The 18,246-nt window shown below is 34.2% G+C and overlaps 8 non-coding genes across 8 annotated transcripts; all 8 read left to right on the top strand.

Annotated features, from left to right (window-relative positions):
• The first annotated feature begins 305 nt into the window (after nt 1-305).
• TRNAF-GAA (transfer RNA phenylalanine (anticodon GAA)) lies at nt 306-378 on the top strand. Its single transcript has one exon. It is a non-coding gene; the product is annotated as a tRNA-Phe (tRNA).
• A 2,434-nt stretch (nt 379-2,812) lies between these two features.
• TRNAF-GAA (transfer RNA phenylalanine (anticodon GAA)) lies at nt 2,813-2,884 on the top strand. The gene has a single exon. It is a non-coding gene; the product is annotated as a tRNA-Phe (tRNA).
• Nucleotides 2,885-5,317: 2,433 nt separating this feature from the next.
• Nucleotides 5,318-5,389, top strand: TRNAF-GAA (transfer RNA phenylalanine (anticodon GAA)). The gene has a single exon. It is a non-coding gene; the product is annotated as a tRNA-Phe (tRNA).
• A 2,434-nt stretch (nt 5,390-7,823) lies between these two features.
• Nucleotides 7,824-7,895, top strand: TRNAF-GAA (transfer RNA phenylalanine (anticodon GAA)). The gene has a single exon. It is a non-coding gene; the product is annotated as a tRNA-Phe (tRNA).
• Nucleotides 7,896-10,331: 2,436 nt separating this feature from the next.
• TRNAF-GAA (transfer RNA phenylalanine (anticodon GAA)) lies at nt 10,332-10,403 on the top strand. Its single transcript has one exon. It is a non-coding gene; the product is annotated as a tRNA-Phe (tRNA).
• A 2,440-nt stretch (nt 10,404-12,843) lies between these two features.
• On the top strand, nt 12,844-12,915 carry TRNAF-GAA (transfer RNA phenylalanine (anticodon GAA)). Its single transcript has one exon. It is a non-coding gene; the product is annotated as a tRNA-Phe (tRNA).
• Nucleotides 12,916-15,357: 2,442 nt separating this feature from the next.
• Nucleotides 15,358-15,429, top strand: TRNAF-GAA (transfer RNA phenylalanine (anticodon GAA)). The gene has a single exon. It is a non-coding gene; the product is annotated as a tRNA-Phe (tRNA).
• A 2,440-nt stretch (nt 15,430-17,869) lies between these two features.
• Nucleotides 17,870-17,942, top strand: TRNAF-GAA (transfer RNA phenylalanine (anticodon GAA)). The gene has a single exon. It is a non-coding gene; the product is annotated as a tRNA-Phe (tRNA).
• The last annotated feature ends 304 nt before the right edge of the window (nt 17,943-18,246 follow it).

The following is an 18,246-nucleotide window of genomic DNA, read 5'->3' as shown; positions in this document are numbered from 1 at the left end:
GACATTTTGTTATATTAAAACTTGATCTTGCGATAATTGTATTTTCTTCTACTTTTGAAAAGAACACAAATACTTGGCCTGTGGTATCAAATTATGTTGGCTAACTTTTCAAAACTAAAACGCAAAAGATGTCTTAAACGTAATATACATTTGTATATGTGTTTATGTATGAACGATTTTGTAATTGTAGAAATCAACTGACCAAAAGTAAGATTTATTTTACCAGTATTTTAATGAATGCCCGTAAAATACATATTTGTACTGTAATAGCGTCATATAACTCACTGCCATAACTGAATGCTCGGGCCGAGATAGCTCAGTTGGGAGAGCGTTAGACTGAAGATCTAAAGGTCCCTGGTTCGATCCCGGGTCTCGGCGATGCATTAAAATATTTTAAAGCCCGACATGGCCAGGTGGGTGAAAGCGTGCGACTCTTGATTTGAGGGTCGCGCATTCGCATCGCCGGCGCCCAAACATCCTCGCTTTTTCAGCTGTTTGGACGTTATTAGTGACGATCAATCCCAGTTTTCGTTGGTAAAAGAGTAGATCAAGATTTGGTGGTGGGTTGTCATGACCTTCTCTCTGGCCTTACACTGCTAAATTAGGGACGCCTTGCGCACTTAGTGTAGCTTTATGCGAAATTAAACAAAACATAATTAATTTTTTTGTTTGTATAACTTTCATAATAACACTAACTTTGTCCATTCTTTTTATAATGCTCTTGTTATTTCATTCATCGAGTTTTAAGTGATGTTATATTTTAATCCGTTGGTAAGATGTACATACATATCTCGTACAGCCTGTGTCAACCATACGTGCTTGACATTTGTCTTGCTCTGACCACGTAGATGCTTTGCGATACACGAATTGTACTATTTGTACAGTCTCGGCTATCTCTGTATTGATCTTGGAATCGCTTCACGTTAGTTCGCACCTTCTTCTCATCAATATTCACAACCGACCAGCCCTTTTCTCTTTATAATTTACTTCTGTCCAATTTTTCTTAAAACCAAGCCACATCAGTATTCCGGGAACGAGTTCGCTGACATCGCAGCTAAATCTATCTGCTCTGGTGCTATCACTATCATACCTGTTCCATACACGTATTCAATGCTCGACTCTGCGCCAGTTCGTAATCGACTTGGAGTGAACAGCGTGATAAGAAGCTTTTCCAAATTGAACCTTCTATTAGACTTTTGCCGTCTTCTTTCCGTAAGGATCGGAAGGAGGAAGTTGTCCTAACTAGGGTAAGAATGGGTCATAGTTTTAATTCATCCTTTTCTTTTATCTGACGACACCATTACAGACGTATTTTTACCATGAGTTCACTCAAGACGTTTGAGAGTGTCATTGGCGATGGTAACACTGTCCACACTACAAACATTTTTTAATTTATTAAGGGCCATTGGCCTTTTAAACTACATTTAAGTTTTATCCGACATTGGGCTATTGTTTTAACTTAATTTCCTGTTACATTTTATAATAATTTTACTGTTATTTTATTTTTTACCGATTTTTTGGCAAAATAATTATATGTCATGTTATACTGACGAATGCTTTAACAGCCATTTCCAGTTGAGGGACCACATTATCATTAGTGGATGCTGTTATTGTTAATCGAAACGCTCGAATATTTTGTTAGTATCTTATTATTTGTATTTCTCACGAAATCTCATAAAAAAATTAATGCAATATACACAAGATACTCTCCAAAATTTTTCAACAGAACAAATATTTTGCTGTTTGCAAACAAAATTTGCACTTAGGTGGCATATTATTTAAAATTAAACAATGTAATACGTGTTATGGGTGATTGATTACCTGTAGCGTCAAATACCTTTTCAAAAGTATTTCAAAACTAAATAGAAAGTCCCAAGTACGTTGATGCGGTTCAATATTTTTTTATTTTTTTTTTACAAATTTCACTGCTATTATATTATAGTACCACAAAACAAAACATTGATGACATGTCGGATTCTTTGCTTTCATGTTTAAAATTAACTAAACTTTACTGACATTTTACACGTGATTTAAAAACGTGCAAATTTCCATAGCAGTTACCTGATTTTAGAGATCCGTTTTATCCTACCTTACAGGTAAAATTGAAGGAGCCACAAGGTGTGCATTCTTTTGAGTATTTCAAAAAGTGCTTCGTCCATTCTTTGTTTTAACTAGATATGGAGAAGTTTTAAAACCTTTTCTCTATAATACTCATATTAATTAGTGGAAATCAAATTCAAAGTTAAGGTACTATCCTACTCGCCTTCCCCCTAACTTCTGTATAGATGTATTGGGATTATTCTTACATCTATTGAGAAAAAAATATATATATTTTTTTGTGTATCAAGATTCATAAGTCAAATATTTATATTTAGCTTTGCATTCGAATAACGTTTTTTATGTGTTATTCAAATTATTATATACGATTTTAACATATTTTAATAAATTTCACGATATCAAAGTGAATTAGACAATTCAGGAAAGTGATATTGGCTGGATTGACTCTTGACATTTTGTTATATTAAAACTTGATCTTGCGATAATTGTATTTTCTTCTACTTTTGAAAAGAACACAAATACTTGGCCTGTGGTATCAAATTATGTTGGCTAACTTTTCAAAACTAAAACGCAAAAGATGTCTTAAACGTAATATACATTTGTATATGTGTTTATGTATGAACGTTTTTGTAATTGTAGAAATCAACTGACCAAAAGTAAGATTTATTTTACCAGTATTTTAATGAATGCCCGTAAAATACATATTTGTACTGTAATAGCGTCATATAACTCACTGCCATAACTGAATGCTCGGGCCGAGATAGCTCAGTTGGGAGAGCGTTAGACTGAAGATCTAAAGGTCCCTGGTTCGATCCGGGTCTCGGCGATGCATTAAAATATTTTAAAGCCCGACATGGCCAGGTGGGTGAAAGCGTGCGACTCTTGATTTGAGGGTCGCGCATTCGATCGCCGGCGCCCAAACATCCTCGCTTTTTCAGCTGTTTGGACGTTATTAGTGACGATCAATCCCAGTTTTCGTTGGTAAAAGAGTAGATCAAGATTTGGTGGTGGGTTGTCATGACCTTCTCTCTGGCCTTACACTGCTAAATTAGGGACGCCTTGCGCACTTAGTGTAGCTTTATGCGAAATTAAACAAAACATAATTATTTTTTTTGTTTTTGTTTGTATAACTTTCGTAATAACACTAACTTTATCCATTCTTTTATAATGCTCTTGTTATTTCATTCATCGAGTTTTAAGTGATGTTATATTTTTAATCCGTTGGTAAGATGTACATACATATCTCGTACAGCCTGTGTCAACCATACGTGCTTGACATTTGTCTTGCTCTGACCACGTAGATGCTTTGCGATACACGAATTGTACTATTTGTACAGTCTCGGCTATCTCTGTATTGATCTTGGAATCGCTTCACGTTAGTTCGCACCTTCTTCTCATCAATATTCACAACCGACCAGCCCTTTTCTCTTTATAATTTACTTCTGTCCAATTTTTCTTAAAACCAAGCCACATCAGTATTCCTGGAACGAGTTCGCTGACATCGCAGCTAAATCTATCTGCTCTGGTGCTATCACTATCATACCTGTTCCATACACGTATTCAATGCTCGACTCTGCGCCAGTTCGTAATCGACTTGGAGTGAACAGCGTGATAAGAAGCTTTTCCAAATTGAACCTTCTATTAGACTTTTGCCGTCTTCTTTCCGTAAGGATCGGAAGGAGGAAGTTGTCCTAACTAGGGTAAGAATGGGTCATAGTTTTAATTCATCCTTTTCTTTTATCTGACGACACCATTACAGACGTATTTTTACCATGAGTTCACTCAAGACGTTTGAGAGTGTCATTGGCGATGGTAACACTGTCCACACTACAAACATTTTTAATTTATTAAGGGCCATTGGCCTTTTAAACTACATTTAAGTTTTATCCGACATTGGGCTATTGTTTTAACTTAATTTCCTGTTACATTTTATAATAATTTTACTGTTATTTTATTTTTTACCGATTTTTTGGCAAAAAAATTATATGTCATGTTATACTGACGAATGCTTTAACAGCCATTTCCAGTTGAGGGACCACATTATCATTAGTGGATGCTGTTATTGTTAATCGAAACGCTCGAATATTTTGTTAGTATCTTATTATTTGTATTTCTCACGAAATCTCATAAAAAAATTAATGCAATATACACAAGATACTCTCCAAAATTTTTCAACAGAACAAATATTTTGCTGTTTGCAAACAAAATTTGCACTTAGGTGGCATATTATTTAAAATTAAACAATGTAATACGTGTTATGGGTGATTGATTACCTGTAGCGTCAAATACCTTTTCAAAAGTATTTCAAAACTAAATAGAAAGTCCCAAGTACGTTGATGCGGTTCAATATTTTTTTTTTTTTTTTTACAAATTTCACTGCTATTATATTATAGTACCACAAAACAAAACATTGATGACATGTCGGATTCTTTGCTTTCATGTTTAAAATTAACTAAACTTTACTGACATTTTACACGTGATTTAAAAACGTGCAAATTTCCATAGCAGTTACCTGATTTTAGAGATCCGTTTTATCCTACCTTACAGGTAAAATTGAAGGAGCCACAAGGTGTGCATTCTTTTGAGTATTTCAAAAAGTGCTTCGTCCATTCTTTGTTTTAACTAGATATGGAGAAGTTTTAAAACCTTTCTCTATAATACTCATATTAATTAGTGGAAATCAAATTCAAAGTTAAGGTACTATCCTACTCGCCTTCCCCCTAACTTCTGTATAGATGTATTGGGATTATTCTTACATCTATTGAGAAAAAATATATATATTTTTTTGTGTATCAAGATTCATAAGTCAAATATTTATATTTAGCTTTGCATTCGAATAACGTTTTTATGTGTTATTCAAATTATTATATACGATTTTAACATATTTTAATAAATTTCACGATATCAAAGTGAATTAGACAATTCAGGAAAGTGATATTGGCTGGATTGACTCTTGACATTTTGTTATATTAAAACTTGATCTTGCGATAATTGTATTTTCTTCTACTTTTGAAAAGAACACAAATACTTGGCCTGTGGTATCAAATTATGTTGGCTAACTTTTCAAAACTAAAACGCAAAAGATGTCTTAAACGTAATATACATTTGTATATGTGTTTATGTATGAACGTTTTGTAATTGTAGAAATCAACTGACCAAAAGTAAGATTTATTTTACCAGTATTTTAATGAATGCCCGTAAAATACATATTTGTACTGTAATAGCGTCATATAACTCACTGCCATAACTGAATGCTCGGGCCGAGATAGCTCAGTTGGGAGAGCGTTAGACTGAAGATCTAAAGGTCCCTGGTTCGATCCGGGTCTCGGCGATGCATTAAAATATTTTAAAGCCCGACATGGCCAGGTGGGTGAAAGCGTGCGACTCTTGATTTGAGGGTCGCGCATTCGCATCGCCGGCGCCCAAACATCCTCGCTTTTCAGCTGTTTGGACGTTATTAGTGACGATCAATCCCAGTTTTCGTTGGTAAAAGAGTAGATCAAGATTTGGTGGTGGGTTGTCATGACCTTCTCTCTGGCCTTACACTGCTAAATTAGGGACGCCTTGCGCACTTAGTGTAGCTTTATGCGAAATTAAACAAAACATAATTAATTTTTTTGTTTTTGTTTGTATAACTTTCGTAATAACACTAACTTTATCCATTCTTTTATAATGCTCTTGTTATTTCATTCATCGAGTTTTAAGTGATGTTATATTTTTAATCCGTTGGTAAGATGTACATACATATCTCGTACAGCCTGTGTCAACCATACGTGCTTGACATTTGTCTTGCTCTGACCACGTAGATGCTTTGCGATACACGAATTGTACTATTTGTACAGTCTCGGCTATCTCTGTATTGATCTTGGAATCGCTTCACGTTAGTTCGCACCTTCTTCTCATCAATATTCACAACCGACCAGCCCTTTTCTCTTTATAATTTACTTCTGTCCAATTTTTCTTAAAACCAAGCCACATCAGTATTCCCGGGAACGAGTTCGCTGACATCGCAGCTAAATCTATCTGCTCTGGTGCTATCACTATCATACCTGTTCCATACACGTATTCAATGCTCGACTCTGCGCCAGTTCGTAATCGACTTGGAGTGAACAGCGTGATAAGAAGCTTTTCCAAATTGAACCTTCTATTAGACTTTTGCCGTCTTCTTTCCGTAAGGATCGGAAGGAGGAAGTTGTCCTAACTAGGGTAAGAATGGGTCATAGTTTTAATTCATCCTTTTCTTTTATCTGACGACACCATTACAGACGTATTTTTACCATGAGTTCACTCAAGACGTTTGAGAGTGTCATTGGCGATGGTAACACTGTCCACACTACAAACATTTTTAATTTATTAAGGGCCATTGGCCTTTTAAACTACATTTAAGTTTTATCCGACATTGGGCTATTGTTTTAACTTAATTTCCTGTTACATTTTATAATAATTTTACTGTTATTTTATTTTTTACCGATTTTTTGGCAAAAAAATTATATGTCATGTTATACTGACGAATGCTTTAACAGCCATTTCCAGTTGAGGGACCACATTATCATTAGTGGATGCTGTTATTGTTAATCGAAACGCTCGAATATTTTGTTAGTATCTTATTATTTGTATTTCTCACGAAATCTCATAAAAAAATTAATGCAATATACACAAGATACTCTCAAAATTTTTCAACAGAACAAATATTTTGCTGTTTGCAAACAAAATTTGCACTTAGGTGGCATATTATTTAAAATTAAACAATGTAATACGTGTTATGGGTGATTGATTACCTGTAGCGTCAAATACCTTTTCAAAAGTATTTCAAAACTAAATAGAAAGTCCCAAGTACGTTGATGCGGTTCAATATTTTTTTTTTTTTTTTTACAAATTTCACTGCTATTATATTATAGTACCACAAAACAAAACATTGATGACATGTCGGATTCTTTGCTTTCATGTTTAAAATTAACTAAACTTTACTTACATTTTACACGTGATTTAAAAACGTGCAAATTTCCATAGCAGTTACCTGATTTTAGAGATCCGTTTTATCCTACCTTACAGGTAAAATTGAAGGAGCCACAAGGTGTGCATTCTTTTGAGTATTTCAAAAAGTGCTTCGTCCATTCTTTGTTTTAACTAGATATGGAGAAGTTTTAAAACCTTTTCTCTATAATACTCATATTAATTAGTGGAAATCAAATTCAAAGTTAAGGTACTATCCTACTCGCCTTCCCCCTAACTTCTGTATAGATGTATTGGGATTATTCTTACATCTATTGAGAAAAAAATATATTTTTTTTTTGTGTATCAAGATTCATAAGTCAAATATTTATATTTAGCTTTGCATTCGAATAACGTTTTTATGTGTTATTCAAATTATTATATACGATTTTAACATATTTTAATAAATTTCACGATATCAAAGTGAATTAGACAATTCAGGAAAGTGATATTGGCTGGATTGACTCTTGACATTTTGTTATATTAAAACTTGATCTTGCGATAATTGTATTTTCTTCTACTTTTGAAAAGAACACAAATACTTGGCCTGTGGTATCAAATTATGTTGGCTAACTTTTCAAAACTAAAACGCAAAAGATGTCTTAAACGTAATATACATTTGTATATGTGTTTATGTATGAACGTTTTGTAATTGTAGAAATCAACTGACCAAAAGTAAGATTTATTTTACCAGTATTTTAATGAATGCCCGTAAAATACATATTTGTACTGTAATAGCGTCATATAACTCACTGCCATAACTGAATGCTCGGGCCGAGATAGCTCAGTTGGGAGAGCGTTAGACTGAAGATCTAAAGGTCCCTGGTTCGATCCGGGTCTCGGCGATGCATTAAAATATTTTAAAGCCCGACATGGCCAGGTGGGTGAAAGCGTGCGACTCTTGATTTGAGGGTCGCGCATTCGCATCGCCGGCGCCCAAACATCCTCGCTTTTTCAGCTGTTTGGACGTTATTAGTGACGATCAATCCCAGTTTTCGTTGGTAAAAGAGTAGATCAAGATTTGGTGGTGGGTTGTCATGACCTTCTCTCTGGCCTTACACTGCTAAATTAGGGACGCCTTGCGCACTTAGTGTAGCTTTATGCGAAATTAAACAAAACATAATTAATTTTTTTGTTTTTGTTTGTATAACTTTCGTAATAACACTAACTTTATCCATTCTTTTATAATGCTCTTGTTATTTCATTCATCGAGTTTTAAGTGATGTTATATTTTTAATCCGTTGGTAAGATGTACATACATATCTCGTACAGCCTGTGTCAACCATACGTGCTTGACATTTGTCTTGCTCTGACCACGTAGATGCTTTGCGATACACGAATTGTACTATTTGTACAGTCTCGGCTATCTCTGTATTGATCTTGGAATCGCTTCACGTTAGTTCGCACCTTCTTCTCATCAATATTCACAACCGACCAGCCCTTTTCTCTTTATAATTTACTTCTGTCCAATTTTTCTTAAAACCAAGCCACATCAGTATTCCCGGGAACGAGTTCGCTGACATCGCAGCTAAATCTATCTGCTCTGGTGCTATCACTATCATACCTGTTCCATACACGTATTCAATGCTCGACTCTGCGCCAGTTCGTAATCGACTTGGAGTGAACAGCGTGATAAGAAGCTTTTCCAAATTGAACCTTCTATTAGACTTTTGCCGTCTTCTTTCCGTAAGGATCGGAAGGAGGAAGTTGTCCTAACTAGGGTAAGAATGGGTCATAGTTTTAATTCATCCTTTTCTTTTATCTGACGACACCATTACAGACGTATTTTTACCATGAGTTCACTCAAGACGTTTGAGAGTGTCATTGGCGATGGTAACACTGTCCACACTACAAACATTTTTAATTTATTAAGGGCCATTGGCCTTTTAAACTACATTTAAGTTTTATCCGACATTGGGCTATTGTTTTAACTTAATTTCCTGTTACATTTTATAATAATTTTACTGTTATTTTATTTTTTACCGATTTTTTGGCAAAAAAATTATATGTCATGTTATACTGACGAATGCTTTAACAGCCATTTCCAGTTGAGGGACCACATTATCATTAGTGGATGCTGTTATTGTTAATCGAAACGCTCGAATATTTTGTTAGTATCTTATTATTTGTATTTCTCACGAAATCTCATAAAAAAATTAATGCAATATACACAAGATACTCTCCAAAATTTTTCAACAGAACAAATATTTTGCTGTTTGCAAACAAAATTTGCACTTAGGTGGCATATTATTTAAAATTAAACAATGTAATACGTGTTATGGGTGATTGATTACCTGTAGCGTCAAATACCTTTTCAAAAGTATTTCAAAACTAAATAGAAAGTCCCAAGTACGTTGATGCGGTTCAATATTTTTTTTTTTTTTTTTACAAATTTCACTGCTATTATATTATAGTACCACAAAACAAAACATTGATGACATGTCGGATTCTTTGCTTTCATGTTTAAAATTAACTAAACTTTACTTACATTTTACACGTGATTTAAAAACGTGCAAATTTCCATAGCAGTTACCTGATTTTAGAGATCCGTTTTATCCTACCTTACAGGTAAAATTGAAGGAGCCACAAGGTGTGCATTCTTTTGAGTATTTCAAAAAGTGCTTCGTCCATTCTTTGTTTTAACTAGATATGGAGAAGTTTTAAAACCTTTTCTCTATAATACTCATATTAATTAGTGGAAATCAAATTCAAAGTTAAGGTACTATCCTACTCGCCTTCCCCCTAACTTCTGTATAGATGTATTGGGATTATTCTTACATCTATTGAGAAAAAAATATATATTTTTTTTGTGTATCAAGATTCATAAGTCAAATATTTATATTTAGCTTTGCATTCGAATAACGTTTTTATGTGTTATTCAAATTATTATATACGATTTTAACATATTTTAATAAATTTCACGATATCAAAGTGAATTAGACAATTCAGGAAAGTGATATTGGCTGGATTGACTCTTGACATTTTGTTATATTAAAACTTGATCTTGCGATAATTGTATTTTCTTCTACTTTTGAAAAGAACACAAATACTTGGCCTGTGGTATCAAATTATGTTGGCTAACTTTTCAAAACTAAAACGCAAAAGATGTCTTAAACGTAATATACATTTGTATATGTGTTTATGTATGAACGTTTTGTAATTGTAGAAATCAACTGACCAAAAGTAAGATTTATTTTACCAGTATTTTAATGAATGCCCGTAAAATACATATTTGTACTGTAATAGCGTCATATAACTCACTGCCATAACTGAATGCTCGGGCCGAGATAGCTCAGTTGGGAGAGCGTTAGACTGAAGATCTAAAGGTCCCTGGTTCGATCCGGGTCTCGGCGATGCATTAAAATATTTTAAAGCCCGACATGGCCAGGTGGGTGAAAGCGTGCGACTCTTGATTTGAGGGTCGCGCATTCGCATCGCCGGCGCCCAAACATCCTCGCTTTTTCAGCTGTTTGGACGTTATTAGTGACGATCAATCCCAGTTTTCGTTGGTAAAAGAGTAGATCAAGATTTGGTGGTGGGTTGTCATGACCTTCTCTCTGGCCTTACACTGCTAAATTAGGGACGCCTTGCGCACTTAGTGTAGCTTTATGCGAAATTAAACAAAACATAATTAATTTTTTTGTTTTTGTTTGTATAACTTTCGTAATAACACTAACTTTATCCATTCTTTTTATAATGCTCTTGTTATTTCATTCATCGAGTTTTAAGTGATGTTATATTTTTAATCCGTTGGTAAGATGTACATACATATCTCGTACAGCCTGTGTCAACCATACGTGCTTGACATTTGTCTTGCTCTGACCACGTAGATGCTTTGCGATACACGAATTGTACTATTTGTACAGTCTCGGCTATCTCTGTATTGATCTTGGAATCGCTTCACGTTAGTTCGCACCTTCTTCTCATCAATATTCACAACCGACCAGCCCTTTTCTCTTTATAATTTACTTCTGTCCAATTTTTCTTAAAACCAAGCCACATCAGTATTCCCGGGAACGAGTTCGCTGACATCGCAGCTAAATCTATCTGCTCTGGTGCTATCACTATCATACCTGTTCCATACACGTATTCAATGCTCGACTCTGCGCCAGTTCGTAATCGACTTGGAGTGAACAGCGTGATAAGAAGCTTTTCCAAATTGAACCTTCTATTAGACTTTTGCCGTCTTCTTTCCGTAAGGATCGGAAGGAGGAAGTTGTCCTAACTAGGGTAAGAATGGGTCATAGTTTTAATTCATCCTTTTCTTTTATCTGACGACACCATTACAGACGTATTTTTACCATGAGTTCACTCAAGACGTTTGAGAGTGTCATTGGCGATGGTAACACTGTCCACACTACAAACATTTTTAATTTATTAAGGGCCATTGGCCTTTTAAACTACATTTAAGTTTTATCCGACATTGGGCTATTGTTTTAACTTAATTTCCTGTTACATTTTATAATAATTTTACTGTTATTTTATTTTTTACCGATTTTTTGGCAAAAAAATTATATGTCATGTTATACTGACGAATGCTTTAACAGCCATTTCCAGTTGAGGGACCACATTATCATTAGTGGATGCTGTTATTGTTAATCGAAACGCTCGAATATTTTGTTAGTATCTTATTATTTGTATTTCTCACGAAATCTCATAAAAAAATTAATGCAATATACACAAGATACTCTCCAAAATTTTTCAACAGAACAAATATTTTGCTGTTTGCAAACAAAATTTGCACTTAGGTGGCATATTATTTAAAATTAAACAATGTAATACGTGTTATGGGTGATTGATTACCTGTAGCGTCAAATACCTTTTCAAAAGTATTTCAAAACTAAATAGAAAGTCCCAAGTACGTTGATGCGGTTCAATATTTTTTTTTTTTTTTTTACAAATTTCACTGCTATTATATTATAGTACCACAAAACAAAACATTGATGACATGTCGGATTCTTTGCTTTCATGTTTAAAATTAACTAAACTTTACTTACATTTTACACGTGATTTAAAAACGTGCAAATTTCCATAGCAGTTACCTGATTTTAGAGATCCGTTTTATCCTACCTTACAGGTAAAATTGAAGGAGCCACAAGGTGTGCATTCTTTTGAGTATTTCAAAAAGTGCTTCGTCCATTCTTTGTTTTAACTAGATATGGAGAAGTTTTAAAACCTTTTCTCTATAATACTCATATTAATTAGTGGAAATCAAATTCAAAGTTAAGGTACTATCCTACTCGCCTTCCCCCTAACTTCTGTATAGATGTATTGGGATTATTCTTACATCTATTGAGAAAAAAATATATATATTTTTTTGTGTATCAAGATTCATAAGTCAAATATTTATATTTAGCTTTGCATTCGAATAACGTTTTTATGTGTTATTCAAATTATTATATACGATTTTAACATATTTTAATAAATTTCACGATATCAAAGTGAATTAGACAATTCAGGAAAGTGATATTGGCTGGATTGACTCTTGACATTTTGTTATATTAAAACTTGATCTTGCGATAATTGTATTTTCTTCTACTTTTGAAAAGAACACAAATACTTGGCCTGTGGTATCAAATTATGTTGGCTAACTTTTCAAAACTAAAACGCAAAAGATGTCTTAAACGTAATATACATTTGTATATGTGTTTATGTATGAACGTTTGTTGTAATTGTAGAAATCAACTGACCAAAAGTAAGATTTATTTTACCAGTATTTTAATGAATGCCCGTAAAATACATATTTGTACTGTAATAGCGTCATATAACTCACTGCCATAACTGAATGCTCGGGCCGAGATAGCTCAGTTGGGAGAGCGTTAGACTGAAGATCTAAAGGTCCCTGGTTCGATCCGGGTCTCGGCGATGCATTAAAATATTTTAAAGCCCGACATGGCCAGGTGGGTGAAAGCGTGCGACTCTTGATTTGAGGGTCGCGCATTCGCATCGCCGGCGCCCAAACATCCTCGCTTTTTCAGCTGTTTGGACGTTATTAGTGACGATCAATCCCAGTTTTCGTTGGTAAAAGAGTAGATCAAGATTTGGTGGTGGGTTGTCATGACCTTCTCTCTGGCCTTACACTGCTAAATTAGGGACGCCTTGCGCACTTAGTGTAGCTTTATGCGAAATTAAACAAAACATAATTAATTTTTTTTGTTTTTGTTTGTATAACTTTCGTAATAACACTAACTTTATCCATTCTTTTTATAATGCTCTTGTTATTTCATTCATCGAGTTTTAAGTGATGTTATATTTTTAATCCGTTGGTAAGATGTACATACATATCTCGTACAGCCTGTGTCAACCATACGTGCTTGACATTTGTCTTGCTCTGACCACGTAGATGCTTTGCGATACACGAATTGTACTATTTGTACAGTCTCGGCTATCTCTGTATTGATCTTGGAATCGCTTCACGTTAGTTCGCACCTTCTTCTCATCAATATTCACAACCGACCAGCCCTTTTCTCTTTATAATTTACTTCTGTCCAATTTTTCTTAAAACCAAGCCACATCAGTATTCCGGGAACGAGTTCGCTGACATCGCAGCTAAATCTATCTGCTCTGGTGCTATCACTATCATACCTGTTCCATACACGTATTCAATGCTCGACTCTGCGCCAGTTCGTAATCGACTTGGAGTGAACAGCGTGATAAGAAGCTTTTCCAAATTGAACCTTCTATTAGACTTTTGCCGTCTTCTTTCCGTAAGGATCGGAAGGAGGAAGTTGTCCTAACTAGGGTAAGAATGGGTCATAGTTTTAATTCATCCTTTTCTTTTATCTGACGACACCATTACAGACGTATTTTTACCATGAGTTCACTCAAGACGTTTGAGAGTGTCATTGGCGATGGTAACACTGTCCACACTACAAACATTTTTAATTTATTAAGGGCCATTGGCCTTTTAAACTACATTTAAGTTTTATCCGACATTGGGCTATTGTTTTAACTTAATTTCCTGTTACATTTTATAATAATTTTACTGTTATTTTATTTTTTACCGATTTTTTGGCAAAAAAATTATATGTCATGTTATACTGACGAATGCTTTAACAGCCATTTCCAGTTGAGGGACCACATTATCATTAGTGGATGCTGTTATTGTTAATCGAAACGCTCGAATATTTTGTTAGTATCTTATTATTTGTATTTCTCACGAAATCTCATAAAAAAATTAATGCAATATACACAAGATACTCTCCAAAATTTTTCAACAGAACAAATATTTTGCTGTTTGCAAACAAAATTTGCACTTAGGTGGCATATTATTTAAAATTAAACAATGTAATACGTGTTATGGGTGATTGATTACCTGTAGCGTCAAATACCTTTTCAAAAGTATTTCAAAACTAAATAGAAAGTCCCAAGTACGTTGATGCGGTTCAATATTTTTTTTTTTTTTTTTACAAATTTCACTGCTATTATATTATAGTACCACAAAACAAAACATTGATGACATGTCGGATTCTTTGCTTTCATGTTTAAAATTAACTAAACTTTACTTACATTTTACACGTGATTTAAAAACGTGCAAATTTCCATAGCAGTTACCTGATTTTAGAGATCCGTTTTATCCTACCTTACAGGTAAAATTGAAGGAGCCACAAGGTGTGCATTCTTTTGAGTATTTCAAAAAGTGCTTCGTCCATTCTTTGTTTTAACTAGATATGGAGAAGTTTTAAAACCTTTTCTCTATAATACTCATATTAATTAGTGGAAATCAAATTCAAAGTTAAGGTACTATCCTACTCGCCTTCCCCCCTAACTTCTGTATAGATGTATTGGGATTATTCTTACATCTATTGAGAAAAAGAAAAAAATATTTTTTTGTGTATCAAGATTCATAAGTCAAATATTTATATTTAGCTTTGCATTCGAATAGCGTTTTTATGTGTTATTCAAATTATTATATACGATTTTAACATATTTTAATAAATTTCACGATATCAAAGTGAATTAGACAATTCAGGAAAGTGATATTGGCTGGATTGACTCTTGACATTTTGTTATATTAAAACTTGATCTTGCGATAATTGTATTTTCTTCTACTTTTGAAAAGAACACAAATACTTGGCCTGTGGTATCAAATTATGTTGGCTAACTTTTCAAAACTAAAACGCAAAAGATGTCTTAAACGTAATATACATTTGTATATGTGTTTATGTATGAACGTTTTTTGTAATTGTAGAAATCAACTGACCAAAAGTAAGATTTATTTTTACCAGTATTTTAATGAATGCCCGTAAAATACATATTTGTACTGTAATAGCGTCATATAACTCACTGCCATAACTGAATGCTCGGGCCGAGATAGCTCAGTTGGGAGAGCGTTAGACTGAAGATCTAAAGGTCCCTGGTTCGATCCGGGTCTCGGCGATGCATTAAAATATTTTAAAGCCCGACATGGCCAGGTGGGTGAAAGCGTGCGACTCTTGATTTGAGGGTCGCGCATTCGCATCGCCGGCGCCCAAACATCCTCGCTTTTTCAGCTGTTTGGACGTTATTAGTGACGATCAATCCCAGTTTTCGTTGGTAAAAGAGTAGATCAAGATTTGGTGGTGGGTTGTCATGACCTTCTCTCTGGCCTTACACTGCTAAATTAGGGACGCCTTGCGCACTTTAGTGTAGCTTTATGCGAAATTAAACAAAACATAATTAATTTTTTTGTTTTTTGTTTGTATAACTTTCGTAATAACACTAACTTTATCCATTCTTTTATAATGCTCTTGTTATTTCATTCATCGAGTTTTAAGTGATGTTATATTTTTAATCCGTTGGTAAGATGTACATACATATCTCGTACAGCCTGTGTCAACCATACGTGCTTGACATTTGTCTTGCTCTGACCACGTAGATGCTTTGCGATACACGAATTGTACTATTTGTACAGTCTCGGCTATCTCTGTATTGATCTTGGAATCGCTTCACGTTAGTTCGCACCTTCTTCTCATCAATATTCACAACCGACCAGCCCTTTTCTCTTTATAATTTACTTCTGTCCAATTTTTCTTAAAACCAAGCCACATCAGTATTCCCGGGAACGAGTTCGCTGACATCGCAGCTAAATCTATCTGCTCTGGTGCTATCACTATCATACCTGTTCCATACACGTATTCAATGCTCGACTCTGCGCCAGTTCGTAATCGACTTGGAGTGAACAGCGTGATAAGAAGCTTTTCCAAATTGAACCTTCTATTAGACTTTTGCCGTCTTCTTTCCGTAAGGATCGGAAGGAGGAAGTTGTCCTAACTAGGGTAAGAATGGGTCATAGTTTTAATTCATCCTTTTCTTTTATCTGACGACACCATTACAGACGTATTTTTACCATGAGTTCACTCAAGACGTTTGAGAGTGTCATTGGCGATGGTAACACTGTCCACACTACAAACATTTTTAATTTATTAAGGGCCATTGGCCTTTTAAACTACATTTAAGTTTTATCCGACATTGGGCTATTGTTTTAACTTAATTTCCTGTTACATTTTATAATAATTTTACTGTTATTTTATTTTTTACCGATTTTTTGGCAAAAAAATTATATGTCATGTTATACTGACGAATGCTTTAACAGCCATTTCCAGTTGAGGGACCACATTATCATTAGTGGATGCTGTTATTGTTAATCGAAACGCTCGAATATTTTGTTAGTATCTTATTATTTGTATTTCTCACGAAATCTCATAAAAAAAAATAATGCAATATACACAAGATACTCTCCAAAATTTTTCAACAGAACAAATATTTTGCTGTTTGCAAACAAAATTTGCACTTAGGTGGCATATTATTTAAAATTAAACAATGTAATACGTGTTATGGGTGATTGATTACCTGTAGCGTCAAATACCTTTTCAAAAGTATTTCAAAACTAAATAGAAAGTCCCAAGTACGTTGATGCGGTTCAATATTTTTTTTTTTTTTTTACAAATTTCACTGCTATTATATTATAGTACCACAAAACAAAACATTGATGACATGTCGGATTCTTTGCTTTCATGTTTAAAATTAACTAAACTTTACTTACATTTTACACGTGATTTAAAAACGTGCAAATTTCCATAGCAGTTACCTGATTTTAGAGATCCGTTTTATCCTACCTTACAGGTAAAATTGAAGGAGCCACAAGGTGTGCATTCTTTTGAGTATTTCAAAAAGTGCTTCGTCCATTCTTTGTTTTAACTAGATATGGAGAAGTTTTAAAACCTTTTCTCTATAATGCTCATATTAATTAGTGGAAATCAAATTCAAAGTTAAGGTACTATCCTACTCGCCTTCCCCCTAACTTCTGTATAGATGTATTGGGATTATTCTTACATCTATTGAGAAAAAAAATATATATTTTTTTGTGTATCAAGATTCATAAGTCAAATATTTATATTTAGCTTTGCATTCGAATAACGTTTTTATGTGTTATTCAAATTATTATATACGATTTTAACATATTTTAATAAATTTCACGATATCAAAGTGAATTAGACAATTCAGGAAAGTGATATTGGCTGGATTGACTCTTGACATTTTGTTATATTAAAACTTGATCTTGCGATAATTGTATTTTCTTCTACTTTTGAAAAGAACACAAATACTTGGCCTGTGGTATCAAATTATGTTGGCTAACTTTTCAAAACTAAAACGCAAAAGATGTCTTAAACGTAATATACATTTGTATATGTGTTTATGTATGAACGTTTTTGTAATTGTAGAAATCAACTGACCAAAAGTAAGATTTATTTTTACCAGTATTTTAATGAATGCCCGTAAAATACATATTTGTACTGTAATAGCGTCATATAACTCACTGCCATAACTGAATGCTCGGGCCGAGATAGCTCAGTTGGGAGAGCGTTAGACTGAAGATCTAAAGGTCCCTGGTTCGATCCCGGGTCTCGGCGATGCATTAAAATATTTTAAAGCCCGACATGGCCAGGTGGGTGAAAGCGTGCGACTCTTGATTTGAGGGTCGCGCATTCGCATCGCCGGCGCCCAAACATCCTCGCTTTTTCAGCTGTTTGGACGTTATTAGTGACGATCAATCCCAGTTTTCGTTGGTAAAAGAGTAGATCAAGATTTGGTGGTGGGTTGTCATGACCTTCTCTCTGGCCTTACACTGCTAAATTAGGGACGCCTTGCGCACTTAGCCCTAGTGTAGCCTAACGCGAAATTAAACAAAACATAATTAATTTTTTTTTTTTTGTT

The sequence above is a fragment of the Tachypleus tridentatus genome, chromosome 13 (genome assembly GCF_004210375.1).
Source record: "Tachypleus tridentatus isolate NWPU-2018 chromosome 13, ASM421037v1, whole genome shotgun sequence".
Classification (NCBI taxonomy): domain Eukaryota; kingdom Metazoa; phylum Arthropoda; class Merostomata; order Xiphosura; family Limulidae; genus Tachypleus; species Tachypleus tridentatus.
The sequence above is the reverse complement of the archived record's forward strand: the minus strand, read 5'-3'. Positions and strand labels throughout refer to the sequence as shown.